The sequence below is a fragment of the Mixophyes fleayi genome, chromosome 1 (genome assembly GCF_038048845.1).
Source record: "Mixophyes fleayi isolate aMixFle1 chromosome 1, aMixFle1.hap1, whole genome shotgun sequence".
Classification (NCBI taxonomy): Eukaryota; Metazoa; Chordata; class Amphibia; order Anura; family Limnodynastidae; genus Mixophyes; species Mixophyes fleayi.
The window spans coordinates 460010979-460028278 of record NC_134402.1 but is presented as its reverse complement, the minus strand read 5'-3'; positions in this window follow the sequence as shown (position 1 = coordinate 460028278).

Below are 17300 nucleotides of genomic sequence, written 5' to 3'. Positions count from 1 at the left end.
GTTGGCCTTGTCGATCAAGTACTTAATTCGCTTCACAATGATCCTCGATTTATTAAGATCTTGAACTCGGATCAGTACGTTTTGGCCACTGTGCTTGATCCAAGGTTTAAAACCTCCATTGAGTCTTTACTTGTAAATGAGCGAGATGTGAACTTTTGCAAGGAGCTATTGCTCAGCAAGTTGGCCGCTGAACTGGGCCTCGGCTTGACGACGTGTCCTCCTTCACTTTCTCAAGCTGTTGCTCGTAAAAAATTAAATTTCCAAAAAAGAAGCAGGGAAGACACAGGGAGCAGACGAGAACAATTTAACATCTGGGCTGGTTTCAAGGATTTTTCAAAAAAATGTGTCACTTTGCCCATAACTCCATCCAATATGAGTATAAACATGCAAAGGGTGGTGGAGGATTACTTTCAAGAGGTAGTTGATATGGAAATGTCAGACAGTCCCTTTCCTTACTGGGAAGAAAAGCAGGCCATTTGGAAACCCATGTACAAACTTGCTTTGCAATACCTAAGCTGCCCACCCTCCAGTGTGTACTCTGAACGAGTGTTCAGCACAGCAGGGAACTTAGTCAGTGATCGCCGTAGAAGGTTACTTCCCAAAAATGTGGAGAAAATGATGTTTATAAAAATGAACTACATCTTCCACGAGGAAGGCCTTCACCATCCAAGACATCCAAGCACTGACTGTTCTCTAATGGCGGATTCAAGCGGCGATGAATTGATAGTCTGTGATGATGACGTACACACTGATGAGGGTGAGGATTAAGCTGAAGATGATGCCGATAACATCTTTTTAAAACTTTCTATGTAAGTGTAGGGTGCAATCTACCCCCAAAGAGGAAAGGGACTTGTGGCATTTCCATATCACATACCATCTTGAAAGGCTGCTGTTAGGGCAATTTATCCTTAAGGGTAGGGTGTCATAGACAGAGTGACCCTAAACTGGCTTTGTCCATTTTTCATAATATTGTACAGTCTATAATGGCTGAATTTTTGGGTATTTTATACAAGTGGAGGGGGGCCTAGAGAGACAGAAACCAAACTGGCTTTCTTCATGTCAATTAATATTGTACAGTCTATAATGGCTGAATTTTTTGGTATTTTATACAAGTGGAGGGGGGCCTTGAGAGACAGAAACCAAACTGGCTTTTTCCATTTCTTTACATATTTAACTATAAGTGTAGGGTGTAATATACATTCAAAGACGATGGCTGCATTGCCAATATGCATAGATGGAGAGGAAGACAATCTGTTTTGTGTGTAGAATAGGCCTACCAACGAAGAATTAAACTGTTTTTTTGGATGACTTATTACCTCAACAATTAGATTACTTGTCTCTAAAACAGTTGGAGCACTAAATTGGGTTAATTTAGGCCCAAAAACATGGATTTTCCCAAAAAATAGCAAAACAAAACCAAACAAAACCAAAACCAAAACCAAAACACGCAATGGCGGTTTTGCAAAACCAAAACCAAAACACGACGGTAATCCAGATCCAAAACCGAATCCAAAACCAAAACACGGGGGTCAGTGACCATCTCTACTTTTAAAGTCAGAGGAATACATTCTGGCCACCGTGCTCGATCCTCGGTTTAAAGCGTATGTTGTGTCTCTGTTTCCGGCGGACACAAGTCTACAGCGGTGCAAAGACCTGCTGGTCAGGAGATTGTCCTCTGAAGAGGACCGTGACATGCCAACAGCTCCACCCTCATTTTCTTCCACATCTATGGCTGCGAGGAAAAAGCTCAGTTTTCCCAAAAGAGGCGCTGGCGGGGATGCTGATAACATCTGGTCCGGACTGAAGGACCTGCCAACCATTGCAGACATGTCTACTCTCGCTGCATTGGATGCTGTCACAATAGAAAAAATTGTGGATGATTACTTTGCTGACACCATCCAAGTAGACATGTCAGACAGTCCATATTGTTACTGGCAGGAATAATAGGCAGTTTGGAAGCCCCTGTACAAACTGGCTCTATTTTACCTGAGTTGTCCCCCCTCCAGTGTGTACTCGGAAAGAGTTTTTAGTGCAGCGGGGAACCTGGTCAGTGAGCGGCGAAGGAGGTTGCTTCCTCACAACGTTGAAAAAATGATGTTTATAAAAATGAATAATCAATTCCTCAATGAAGTACAGCACTGCCCTCCAGATACTACAGAGGGACCTGTGGTTGTGGAGTCCAGCGGGGACGAATTAATAATGTGTGATGAGGAGGAAGTACACACTGTAGGGGGAGAGGAATCAGAGGTTGAGGATGAGGATGACATCTTGCCTCAGTAGAGCCTGTTTAGTCTGTACAGGGAGAGATGAATAGCTTTTTTGGTGTGGGGGCCCAAACAAACCAATCATTTCAGCCAAAGTTGTTTGGTAGGCCCTGTCGCTGAAATGCTTGGTTTGTTAAAGTGTGCATGTCCTATTTCAACAACATAAGGGTGGGTGTGAGGGCCCAAGGACAATTCCATCCTGGAACTTTTTTTTTTGCATTATATGACCAATCAACAGTCGTTTGCCATGTTCAAAAAGTAAAACCAAATTTAAACAAATTCAAGCAAATTAAACCAAAAGTAAAATGCCCTGTCATAATTTAAAACAAGAGGTATTGACGTGGTCTAAAACTACTGTATTGTTGTTTATATTTTATAAACACTACACTTGAAAGCTTGAGTCTTTCAATAAAAAAGTAACTGTCCATTGCACGAATATTTGCAACAGGGACAATTTTAGGGTTAAGAAAGTCAACTAATAACACTTCGACGCTGTCTGTCTTTATAAACACTACACTTGGAAGTTGGAGGAGGTATTGTGGCCCCGGCACCAAATTTACTACCGGGGCCACTCCACTGTGCAGTCCATATTTAGGTGTATCAGATATTAAACAACGGTGACAGTTGATGCCCAATTTTTTAATTATATTGTGGCCTCGGTACCAAATTGTGTACCGGGGCCACCACACTACGCAGTCAAGATAGATAGATGCGTATCATAGATAAAGTACATTCAGTGGTGTGGGGCAAATTGAAAAATATTCAAAATGCACTGACATTATCAAAAACAAGAGGTTGTCACACGCTGAAACTCCAACATGTATATGATGGAGAGGATGGAGGAGTAACCGTATGTGCAGTGTAATGCAGACCTGTTGAAGGTTTTTTATATATTTTATTGTGGTGCCCAGTGCCCACTACTCTACGCAGTCCAGATACTATTTTTGGCTGTAATTCAGACCTGTTGAAGGTTTTCTATATATTATATTGTGGTGGCCAGTCCTCTATGCAGTCCAGATACTATTTTTGGGTGTAATTCTGACCTGTTGAAGGTTTTCTATATCTTTTTTATTGTGGTGCCCAGTGCCCACTACTCTACGCAGTCCAGATACTATTTTTGGGTGTAATTCAGACCTGTTGAAGGTTTTCTATATATTTTTTATTGTGGTGCCCAGTGCCCACTCCTCTACGCAGTCCAGGTACATTTATTGGTGCGAATCATACAAGTTCAGGGTTTTTAATATATATTGTGGTGACCCACTCCTCTACGCAGTCCAGGTACATTTATTGGTGCGAATCATACAAGTTGATGGTTTTCTTATTATATATATTGTGGTGACCCACTCCTCTACGCAGTCCAGATACATTTATTGGTGCGAATCATACAAGTTCAGGGTTTTTAATATATATTGTGGTGACCCACTCCTCTACGCAGTCCAGGTACATTATTAGTGCGAATCCTACAAGTTCAGGGTTTTTAATTTATATTATGGTGACCCACTCCTCTACGCAGTCCAGGTACATTTATTGGTGCGAATCATACAAGTTCAGGGTTTTTAATATATATTGTGGTGACCCACTCCTCTACACAGTCCAGGTACATTTATTGGTGCGAATCATACACGTTGATGGTTTTCTTATTATATATATTGTGGTGACCCACTCCTCTACGCAGTCCAGATACATTTATTGGTGCGAATCATACAAGTTCAGGGTTTTTAATTTATATTGTGGTGACCCACTCCTCTACGCAGTCCAGGTACATTTATTGGTGCGAATCATACAAGTTGATGGTTTTCTTATTATATATATTGTGGTGCCCACTCCTCTACGCAGTCTAGGTACATTTATTGGTGCGAATCATACAAGTTGATGGTTTTCTTATTATATATATTGTGGTGACCCACTCCTCTACGCAGTCCAGATACATTTATTGGTGCGAATCATACAAGTTCAGGGTTTTTAATATATATTGTGGTGACCCACTCCTCTACGCAGTCCAGGTACATTTATTGGTGCGAATCATACAAGTTGATGGTTTTCTTATTATATATATTGTGGTGACCCACTCCTCTACGCAGTCCAGATACATTTATTGGTGTGAATCATACAAGTTCAGGGTTTTTAATATATATTGTGGTGACCCACTCCTCTACGCAGTCCAGGTACATTTATTGGTGCGAATCATACAAGTTCAGGGTTTTTAATATATATTGTGGTGACCCACTCCTCTACGCAGTCCAGGTACATTTATTGGTGCGAATCATACAAGTTGATGGTTTTCTTATTATATATATTGTGGTGACCCACTCCTCTACGCAGTCCAGATACATTTATTGGTGCGAATCATAAAAGTTCAGGGTTTTTAATATATATTGTTGTGACCCACTCCTCTACGCAGTCCAGGTACATTTATTGGTGCGAATCATACAAGTTCAGGGTTTTTAATATATATTGTGGTGACCCTCTCCTCTACGCAGTCCAGGTACATTTATTGGTGCGAATCATACAAGTTGATGGTTTTCTTATTATATATATTGTGGTGACCCACTCCTCTACGCAGTCCAGATACATTTATTGGTGCGAATCATACAAGTTCAGGGTTTTTAATATATATTGTGGTGACCCACTCCTCTACGCAGTCCAGGTACATTTATTGATGCGAATCATACAAGTTCAGGGTTTTTAATATATGTTGTGGTGACCCACTCCTCTACGCAGTCCAGGTACATTATTGGTGCGAATCCTACAAGTTCAGGGTTTTTAATTTATATTGTGGAGACCCACTCTTCTACGCAGTCCAGGTACATTATTCGGTGCGATTCATACCAGTTGATGGTTTTCTTATTATATATATTGTGGTGACCCACTCCTCTACGCAGTCCAGATACATTTATTGGTGCGAATCATACAAGTTCAGGGTTTTTAATATATATTGTGGTGACCCACTCCTCTACGCAGTCCAGGTACATTTATTGGTGCGAATCATACAAGTTGATGGTTTTCTTATTATATATATTGCGGTGACCCACTCCTCTACGCAGTCCAGAAAGATACCTCGTTGCAACGTTTTGGACTAATAACTATATTGTGAGGTGTTCAGAATACACTGTAAATTAGTGGAAATGCTTGTTATTGAATGTTATTGAGGTTAATAATAGCATAGGAGTGAAAATAAGCCCAAAAACTTGATTTTTAAACTTTTTATGTTTTTTCCAAAAAAAATCCAAATCCAAAACCTTAAATCCGAACCGAGACCTTTCGTCAAGTGTTTTGCGAGACAAATCCGAACCCCAAAAATAATGAAAATCCGGATCCAAAACACAAAACACGAGACCTCAAAAGTCGCCGGTGCACATCCCTACTTCCATGTGACATGGGAGAGGCTCCAGAGACTTCCAGCTTCCTGATTACCCAGAGGAACGAACAGCTGGCCTGGAAACAGTGCGACAGACATTTTGGATTTCAGATAAGGAATGTACAGCTCATCTGGCTACTATTAAGGTGGTTAAAATTAAATCCATTCCTGACAGGGAGTATTCATAGTTAGGGATTATAACAGTGGGATTAGTGAAAATAAAACAATGATCATCCAAGCAGCTCACACTCCATCTTTATTTATCAAAGGGACAGACGGGAAAGACGGAGCCTGTCAGACTCATCCCGTCACAGTTATGTTTAGTTACATGTTTAAGATAATGGGGCACATTGTTAATCACTGAGACCTAATGAACTTTGCAGACTCTGTGGGTTTGGAAGCAATACAATTTAGTTCTTGGTAATCCCTATTCTCTGTAGAGGACCAAGTAAACATGGCCCCTGTCAACTCAGACATTGTGGCACTGGGAGAGTCACTCATAGGAAAGATCATTGCATTATGGGTTTAATGATGAGATGCAAAAACCATGAGGGTTACTAAAAACCCTTCTATACATTGTTATTGCTGTGGAGCAGTGACACAGACATTTTCAGTGGGTAATGCTGGTGCTTACATGGCGGATTTGTGGGGTAAACATTTGACTGTATATCTGAACTGCTGTTGTTGTGTAGTGTGAGATTCCATTCACTCAAGAACGTTCTTTAATCTCCAGAGTCCAGAGTCTATCACTGACAAAGATTGCATAGAACAGGAGGGGATCTAAACTCCATGGGTCTGAGTCATTAAGGAAAGTAAGGCAAAAAAAGGAGTAAATGTTCTGCGGAATAAACCATGTTACAATACAAGGGGTGCAAATTAGTTTATTATTTTGCACATATGTTAAATACTGGCTGTTACTCCATGTAGCACACACATTTTTACACTGAAATTTAAAGTTGATCTAGGACATGCCATATCCCAATTATAAATCTGTCTCCACATTTTAAATGTGCCTCCCCCTCCAATGTAACATGGTTTGATCAGGTGCAAAGATTACTCCTTTTTATGCTTTGCTCTCCTTAATGACTCAGGCCTCATATGTACAATCACATCATGAGAAAAACACCACAAATTAATGAGAAAGGGGTACAATGATTCTGCTGGCCATGAAGAGGTAATGACTAGAGATTGTCACTGACCCCCGTGTTTTGGTTTTGTTTTTGGTTTTGGATCTGGATTACCTTTGTGTTTTGGTTTTGATTTTGTTTGGTTTTGTTTTGCTATTTTGTTGGACAATCAATGCTTCTGGGCCTAAAATAACCAGTGCTCCACCTGTTTCTTGGATAAGTAATGTAATTGTAAAGCTAATAAATTATCAAAAAAACAGTTTAATTCCTGGTAGGTAGGCCTTCATTAATTCTACACACAAACCAGATTGTCTTCCTCTCCATCTATGCATATTGGCAATGCAGCCATCGTATTTGGATGTATATTACACCCTACACTTATCTAATATATAAATGCTTAGTGGCGTCTGTCTGTCTGTGTGTGTGTGGAAAAAAAACCCAACAAGTTGCAGCACCACCTGCTGGGCGGAGTTATACACTGACCTACTAAATTCTTAGTGTGTGTGGGAAAAAAAATTCAAAAAGGGCTGAAATTTGGTAGGGCTCAAACTCATTTTCGTGAGGTAATTTTACCTCATGAACACACATGTGTAGAGGCGTGCGTTAGTGTGTGTGTGGAAAAAACTATTTTCTCAGAAAGGGCTCATCCAATTGACTTGAAATTTGGTATACTGACATTATTTGACAAAAAAATTAGAATATTCAAGTCAGTTAACTTCCATCATCCCCCCTTCCCCTCGTGGGAGGGGTAGTAAAGGCTAAATTTACGAGTTGAGGGGTCAAACTCATTTTCATGAGGTAATTTTACCTCATGAACACACATTAAAAAGGCTGCTTGCGTCGGGAAGTAACGCTCTTCCCCTGAGGAGGCCTGGGCTAGGCCCAAATGCATGACAAGAACCTTTTTAAGACCTTAAGTAGCTTGATTTGACTAGAATGCATGAGTATCATGCACAGGTTAACTTGTAGTTAAATATGTAAAGAAATGGACAAAGGCAGTTGGGTTTCTGTCTCTCTAGGCCCCCCTCCACTTGTAGAAAACACAAAAAATATCAGCCGTTATAGACTGTACAATATTATTTGAAATGAACAAAGGCAGTTTGGGGTCAGTCTGTGTATGACACCCTATCCATAATGAGAAATTGCCAAAACAGCAACCTTTCAAGAAGGTACGTGATATGGAAATGCCCCAAGTCCCTTCCCTCTTTGGGGGTAGATTGCACCCTACACTTACATAGAAAGTTTTAAAAAGATGTTATCATCATCATCTGGAGCTTCATCCTCACCCTCATCAGTGTGTACGTCATCATCACAGACTATCAATTCATCGCCGCTTGAATCCACCATTAGAGAACAATCAGTGCTTGGATGTCTTTGATAGTGAAGGCCTTCCTCGTGGAAGATGTAGATCATTTTTATAAACATAATTTTCTCCACATTTTTTGGAAGTAACCTTCTACGGCGATCACTGACTAAGTTCCCGGCTGTACTGAATACTCCTCCAGAGTACACACTGGAGGGTGGGCAGCTTAGGTATTGCAAAGCAAGTTTGTACATGGGTTTCCAAATGGCCTGCTTTTCCTCCCAGTAAGGAAAGGGACTGTCTCACATTTCCATATCAATTACCTCTTGAAAATAATCCTCCACCATCCTTTGCATGTTTATACTCGTATTGGATGGAGTTATGGGCAAGGTGACACATTTTTTAGAAAAATCCTTCAAACCAACCCAGATGTTAAATTGTTCTGGTCTGCCCCCTGCGTCTTCCCTGCTTCTTTTTGGGAAAATAATTTTTTTACGAGCAGCAGCAGCTTGAGAAAGTGAAGGAGGACACGTCGTCAAGCCGAGGCCCAGTTCAGCGGCCAACTTGCTGAGCAATAGCTCCCTGCAAAAGTTCACATCTCACTCATTTACAAGTAAAGACTCAATGTAAGTTTTAAACCTTCAATCAAGCACAGTGGCCTAAACGTTCTGATCCGAGTTCAAGATCTTAATAACTCAAGGATCATTGTGAAGCAAATTAAGTACTTGATCGACTAGGCCAATATACTTTGCTGAATTGCTTGCTTTCATCTCCTCCTTCAAATTCTCAAGCTGCTTTTCCAATAGTCTAATTAAAGGAATGACTTGGCTCAAACTAGCAGAGTCTGCACTCACTTCACACGTCACAACTTCAAATGGTTTCAGCACCTTGCACAGCACTGAAAGGATTCCCCACTGTGCAAGACTGAAATACATCCCCCCTCCTTTCCCATTGTCATAGCTTGTGCAATACGCTTGGATGGCTTTGCACTGTTCCTCCATCCTCTGAAGCATGTATAGGGTGGAATTCCAGCTAGTTACCACCTCTTGCTTAAGTTGGTGGCAGGGCAAGTTAAACTGCTCTTGGAGCTGCTGTAATCACCTACATGCTGTGGCTGAATGCCTGAAATGGCCTGAAATTATACGGGTCACCGAAAGCATCTCCTGCACCTCACGGTTATTTCGTAGGAAGCTCTGCACCACCAAGTTGATGGTGTGAGCAAAACAGGGAATGTGCTGGAAATCACCCAGCTGTAATGCTCGCACTATATTGTTGGCGTTATCAGAAATGACATATCCTGGGGAGAGTCCAAGTGGTATAAGCCATGTATCAATCACATCTCTTAGTTTGCATAACAACGTGTCAGCTGTATGCCTGTTAGTGAAGCCGGTGATACAAAGAGTGGCCTGCCTGTGACAAATGTTACGTAGTGGTGTAAATGCTGCTGCTGTTCCTGCTGGTGAAGGTGAATGACCAACCCAGTGATCTGTCACAGTCATATAGTCTTTGGTTTGGCCACTTCTACTTGTCCACATATCTGTGGTTAAGTGGACAGTGCGCAGAATGGCATTTTTCAGCGCAATCTCTACATTTTTACACACTTATTGGTATAGTTGTGGAATAGCTTTACGGGAAAAATGTTGTTGCGATGGAATTCTGTAACGCGGACACAAAACTTCAATTAACTGCAAACAACCAGCTGCGTTTATTGTGGAGATTGGACGCAGATCTAACACTAACATGGCAGACATGGCGTCTGTGATTCGCTTGGCGACTGGGTGACTGCTGTCATATTTGCTTCCCCTAGCAAATGATTGTTTCACGGTTAATTGCTGAAATGTAGGACTGCTCATTTTCTTGACCTGCCTCTGGGCTGACGATTCACCCCCAGCAGCAGCAGCAGCAGCAGTGGGACTAACGCTTTCTTCAGAGGAATCAATAATAGTGCAGGAGTCATCCAGCCTTAATAAGTGGGTTGCAGGGCTAACTCCGAGCGCTACTGAGGATATTGATGAGGATGGTGTGGTGGGTGTATTTTGTAGCCGTCGGGATGTCGGTGACCGGAGGGTCCTAGCTGATGATGGAGTGCTGGTATTTTCTTTGGAAGAACTTTCAGCTTTTCCCAACACTTTGCCAAGAACTCTAGTTAAATGGCGTAACATAGACTAGGTTTCAAGAAAGTTAAGGTCCCTCCCTCAACTGACTGTGGCTTGACATACACTAGAAATGGCTATACAATTGTTGTCTGGATTTGGGTAGAAATAATTCCACACATAAGAAGTGGATTTTTTTGTTTTATGCCCAGGCATGACAATGGCCTTTTTCTTGTCACGTGCCAGAACTGCTGCCACTGGTGCAGGACTTACACAAACAACCTCATCCTCATCAACATTCTCATTAGCGCCCTCGTCGCCTACCCAAATCTCCCCCTCATCCTCTTCTAAAGACAAAGTGTCATCATCACTTGGTCTATCACCGGCTACACTCGGGCTGCTCAGGTACACATCAGCAGAACTGCTAAAAGGGCCCCTCTTTATGGGTACACTAACAGAATGCTCACGATTAGACATACCACTGTTGGATGGACTCTCCACAGAGATTGGTGTCATTTCTGATTCAGAGCAAACATTATCCTCTAATGCCTTACTGTTATCTTGCAACTCGGCTTTGACGCGTAACAGTAGTTGTGCACCACTTGTAGGCTCGGTAACATTTTTGGATCTGCCACTAATAGAGAAAGGTGAAGGCCTCAATCTCTCTTTGCCACTGCGTGTGTAGAATGGCATGTTGGCAATTTTTTTTTCAGCGGCAGTTAATTTTTCCTCAGTTACACTTCTTTTTCGCTTCAACGCGGTAAATTTTTTTTTGGTATGTGTTTTTTTGCCTGATTTTAAAAGACGGTGTAGTTTGACATCTCCTTACCCAGATGACGTACTGGGAACACTAACATCAGGACTGGGGACAGAACCTGGTTGCTCATTTTGCTCATATGAGGACTGCTTTGAATCCATTCTGAGCCCAAAGCACTTGTAGTGCTACAAATTGTTTTTGACACTGCTGCAAAATAGGACTTTTTTCACAGCCAGATAAATTTCTGCAAAAGAATGGGGGCACCCCAACAGCACTTAGAGTGCCAGAAACTGAACAAAAACCCTCCTCTCTTCTCCTCTTACTGCTGTAACAACTGGTATTAAGCTTTCAATGGTATTGAATACAATCAATCACTGTCCCTGTGCTGATATAACCAGTGTGACCTAACCCTGCTCTCTCCTTGTCAAATGGCGATGGGTTGCTGTGGAGGTATTTATGCTTTTTAAATCTCGCGAGATCCGAGCACAGAAAAACGAATACGTCACGATGACGTTTTGCCCCGATTTCGAAACCGAACGGGCGGGAGAGTACCTATGTGCTAGGCTCGGTACTCGGATACCCTAAATTCGGTAGGATTCGGATCTCGGGGAACCGAGCCCGCCCATCTCTAGTAATGATACATACATAGTCAGTGATTCATGCTCACCAGAGTTAATGAGGCAATCTCAATATCCTACCAGAGAGATAGGTAAATTGAAACTATGGTGATTGGTTCTCACAGTGACGCTTCACCATGATTTTTTCTTTCTCCGTCAGCAGCTCACATCCCATAGATACCTCGGAGCAGCTGGGCAGGGGGACCATTCACACTGCAGCTAATAACCACAGGATGCTGAGCTCACTAGGAGCCTCTTGGTTGGTTCCCCGCAACTTATAGTGCAGGAAGGTCCTTGATGCTGCCAATTATAGGTGTAGTCATGTAAACCTGTGAAACACCTGCTGTAGTCTGTCTTACACTGATTCTGGTTCTGAACTCTGTTTTGGACTCTGATTATTCTCTGGATCACTGCTCACCCAGACCCCTGGATCAGACTGTTACTGGAGTCTACCTGACTACAACATGGTCATTCCTTCTTCTGACGTAAGTCCCGGCATTTCTTGCCCAATGTCAGTTTTGCTTGTTTGGTGCGTCCTAAATTTTCAGCACAAAGGTAAGTCTTGGAATAAGCTTCTATTACTACAGCTCTAAGACCTGGGAGCAGCCAAGAACCGGTGAGCACGTATCACTCTAAGGGAGTGGGTAAAAGTGAAGATCATGACGAGCCTATTAATAATTATATACTCCACCTCCCAGCAACCTGTACAGTATAATTATGTGACATAATAATAGTCTCCACCTCCCAGCAACCTGTACATTATAATTATGTGACATAATAATAGTCTCCACCTTCCAGCAACCTGTACATTATAATTATGTGACATAATAATAGTCTCCACCTTCCAGCAACCTGTACATTATAATTATGTGACATAATAATAGTCTCCACCTCCCAGCAACCTGTACATTATAATTATGTGACATAATAATAGTCTCCACCTCCCAGCAACCTGTACATTATAATTATGTGACATAATAATAGTCTCCACCTCCCAGCAACCTGTACAGTATAATTATGTGACATAATAATAGTCTCCACCTCCCAGCAACCTGTACATTATAATTATGTGACATAATAATAGTCTCCACCTTTCTGTTTCTTGTCATTGGATTTTCCTTTTTTTTTTCCTGGTGTTTTAACAGCCGCATATGTAACCGTCATGTCCTCACTCTGCGGAGAGGCTGGAATAACAGAGCAGAGGTGAGTTAAAGTTGTACTGACTAATATACTCATTACATAGACATCAGACATGTTATCTATATGTAACGTGGGGTACTGGGTGTAATAATAACTTCATCACATAATAAAACTACTGTAAAGCCACGGGCATGGTGTATGGTGTTACAACCCCTTAATCTACTCCATACCTGAACTTCACTTTTTATCCATGTTGTTATCAGGAAGTATCAGTGATGTAACTATAACATCTCCTTGGAAAAGTACTTCAGGGGTTAAATTCCACCTCCACAGGGAACACTCAGGAGTTGAGGTGATAAAAGAGACTGCCCTGGGAGCTGGACGTGTGTGACTGACTTTGGCCAAGAGGTGATGCTCTGCCAGAGATGCGCTGTGGAACATATCTCACTGGATTTATTTGAACTGATTTCCTCACTTGTTGGACCTGCTATTGTTAAGGGGCTGTGCGGTATTTAATCCTGTTCTGCTGAATAAATCATCCTTCTATTTTCCCCTAATACCGTGTCTGAGTGATTTGGAAACCACGTATCTTCACAACTACTTATATGCCCTCTACAACAAATCTCTTCTACTTATGGCACCAGGCATCAGCCAATGATATAGTTGCAGAGGAATTATATTACACTATAACACCGGAGGGACCAAGGAAACATTCCTGTTACACTGCACACACCCTATACTTCATACCAACAGTACTCACCACAGATTTACACTTACCACCAATGATGGCATTCATGCAGGGCAATAGTGTCCCCAGTTATACCAGCAATGTCTCCCCCACATTATACCAACTGTACCCCACAAACATTATACCAGCAATGCCCATATACATTATAAGTGTGAGTGCTACATATATCGACAATGTGTGAACAGTGGAGTTAATGATTTACACTTATGTGTATGAGATGTTTACATATCATCATTATCATCCTCATCATCACTATTTATTTATATAGCGCCACTGATTCCCCAGCGCTCTACAGAGAACTCACTCTTATCAGTCCCTGCTCCTTTGGGGCTTACAGTCTAAACCCTAACACGGCGGTTCCCAAAGTGTGTGCCGTGGCGCTGTCACTGGGGTGCCCCAGGCCAACCATAGAAAAAAGAAAGAACACAAAAACTTACCAATCCGCGCGGCGCCGGGACCCAGCATCCTCCTATTGACGTCAGTGACAAGCTGCGGTAGAGATGAGGATGCAGGGTCCTGGCGCTGCGCGGAATGGTAAGTTTTTGTGTTCTTTCTTTTTTCTATGGCTGGCGCGGGGCAGAGTGAGATGGATCGTGACAGCGTTTGCAGAGGAGGGGGACAGTGTGACAGAGGAGGGGGACAGTGTGACAGAGGAGGGGGACAGTGTGAGAGAGGGCAGAGGAGGGGGACAGTGTGACAGAGGGCAGAGGAGGGGACAGCGTGAGAGAGGGCAGAGGAGGGGAACAGCGTGAGAAAGGGCAGAGGAGGGGGACAGCGTGAGAGAGGGCAGAGGAGGGGACAGCGTGACAGAGGGCAGAGAAGGAGGACAACAGGGCAAAGGGCAGAGGAGGGGGACAGCGGGGCAGAGGAGGGGGACAGTGTGACAGAGGGCAGAGGAGGGGACAGCATGAGAGAGGGCAGAGGATGGGACAGCGTGAGAGAGGGCTGAGTGTCTGGATGCAGAGGGGGCAGTGTGTCTGGATGCATAGGGGGCAGTGTGCCTGGATGCAGAGGGGGCAGAGTGTCTGGATGCAGAGGGGGCAGAGTGTCTGGATGCAGAGGGGCATTTTTGCATACAACTAAATAAGTATTTCTGTCCTGACCTAAATACTTTTCAATTTTTTGACCCAACTACAGTCCAACAGGACTGCTCATTAATTATTTTGGAGGGGTGCCTTAAAAAAATTTGGAGACTCTAAGGGTGCCGCGAACAGCAAAAGTTTGGGAACCACTGCCCTAACATACACACAGACAGACAGACTAGGGTCAATTTTGCAGCCAATTAACCTACCAGTAAGTTTTTGAAGTGTGGGAAGAAACCGGAACACCCGGAGGAAACCCACGCAAACACGGGGAGAACATACAAACTCCTTACAGATAAGGCCATGGTCGGAAATTCAACTCATGACCCCACTGCTGTGAGGCAAAAGTGCTAACTACTAGACCACTGTGCTGCCAATATTACATATTAGAGAATATAACACATATACATTTATGCGCAAAACATCTTTATAATCAGGGAGTTGTGATGTCAGAACTCAGTAATTATAAACATGTTCTGCATTTTCCTCTCACTGCACACTTGCTGAGATCCTCTGTCCTCACTGACAGTTGTACATTCTCTTGTAGCCGGATATATATAGAAGACTTCACAAAGGACAAAGCAACAGTTCATGTAAACATCAGCTATCTCCGTCCTAACAGACAGTCCGGCTGATTTATCAATGGGCGAAAAGCCCATTATTATTTGAATGTATTTTTTTACTGTTATACATTTTTAAAATATTAGTGGAACAGATTGCCTCAATCTGGGCACGATGTTGTACATGCGCTGTACATCTAACCAGCTCATGGACGTACATCGCATCAGAGACTGGCGAAGAGATAGGTTCAAACTCACCACTCCAATCCAGCATCACAGGGACAGCGGATATTGTTTTGTAAAGTGCGACTATAATGGGATTTGCTATTGCCGGGATAAGCAGTAGTAAGAAATAAGCTGTATCGCTGGAGAAAGGAGCCTACTGATAAATATGCCCCATGGTCCCTCTTGTTTCCCACAATGCATCACAATATTACACTATAAACTTACTACAGCATTAACACAACATAACCCATCTCATCATTATTATTATAGTTTATTTATATGGTTCCACGAGGTTTCCGCAGCGCCGTTTAACGTAGTCGGGTCACACAAGTCAGCTTTTCTTTTTTTAAGCGCCAGTTTCTCTTTTGTTAACTGCAGGATATTTAAAGCCTTAAAAAGAGTTTTCTCTCTTTCCCTCATTTTCACCTGGTACAAGGACAGCTTGTGAGTGTGCTCAGAATTATTAATGTTATACTTTGTATAGCACTGTCCCTCACCCACCAGCACACATGTATAGTGCGCAGGGGTAGGGGTGGGGGGCAGTATATGGAGCACAATGCTAATCAACAGGTGCAAAACACTACATCACCCTCCCCATAGCTAAATTTGGCTAGTGCCTCAGTGAATCCCCTCTAGCCTCCCAGGACCCCCACTCTGCTCTGTGAGTCCCTCCTGAGATTGCACAATTCTTAGGAATAGGGTTAGGGTTAGGGATATTATTGTCGACCAAACAATACTTTCTATGCTATTATTGTCGACTTTCCAAACTTTGCCATAATATGTCTATATTATGTTGTTGACCATATAAATGTTGGTCATGTAACTGACGAATATATGTTTCTCACCAGGGCCGGACTGGCCATCTGGCACTTCTAGCAAATGCCAGAAGGGCCGATGGCTGGATGGGCCGGCCCGACTGTTCTTGGCTTCCTGGTGGCTGGTTCCTCCTCAGGAACCAGCCACCTCTGTTGTGCGCTGCTCTGTTCCCTCCCCTCTTATGCAGCTTCCAAATGTATTTTTCCTGAATGGAGGAGGGGGTCGCGGGGGTGCCGTGATTTTCAGGGTGGGGGGGTCGCGGGGGTGCCGCGATTCTCGCAAGGGGGGCGGGGCCCGTGTGACTCGCAAGTAGAAGTTTGTGTAATTAGGTGTGAGTGGTGGTCTAGTGTATGTGCCACAATGAAACATAAGTAGTCCAATAGCTATCCAAGAGGCTAGACTTGCTAAGTATGTCAATCTAACTGATCAATACATTGGGCCACTTTAAACAGCTCTGTTCTTTCCTCTTGCCAATTTTAATGTATCTCACATAGGTAAAATCACTTATGTTCAGTCTATGGGATAATTGACACTTGTAGGCTTGCTGTTACGCTAATACCTACTACTGTATAGTGTAACTGATACCGTCCGTTAAAAGAAAACTTCAATGTGGTGAGAATTTTACTAAAGTGCCGTGATTCTCGTGTGGGGGGGCAGGGGGGTGTGAGAGAGCTAGGGGGTGCAGGGAGAGGGGTGAGAGAGCCAGGGGGGGAGGGGGTGCTGGGAGAAGGGTGAGAGAGCCAGGGGGGAAGGAGGAGCAGGGAGCGGGTGAGAGAGCCAGGGGGAAGGGGGTGCAGGGAGCGGGTGAGAGAGCCAGAGGGGAAGGGGGAGCAGGAAGAGGTGTGAGAGAGCCAGGGGAAAAGGGGTTGCAGGGAGAGGGGTGAGAAAGCCAGGGGGGAAGGGGGTGTTGGTAGAGGGGTGAGAGCCAGGGGAGAAAGTGGTGCAGGGGGTTAAGTGAAAGGGACAAAGGAGAAGATGGTGCAGGGGCATAGGTAAAGGAAAGTGAAAAGGGAAAGACATCATAAAACATAAGTAGTAATGAAGAATGGGAATGCACAGAGGGGACAAGTGTTAAAAAAAATACAAAATCAAGCCTTCATACTTCATTCATTTATATTTTCCAAACCCCCACTTCTAAATTTCTACTTCGACCACTGCCCTCTGTTCCTACTCCCGACTGCCTGTGAGCTGACAGCTGCAGATCCCTCAT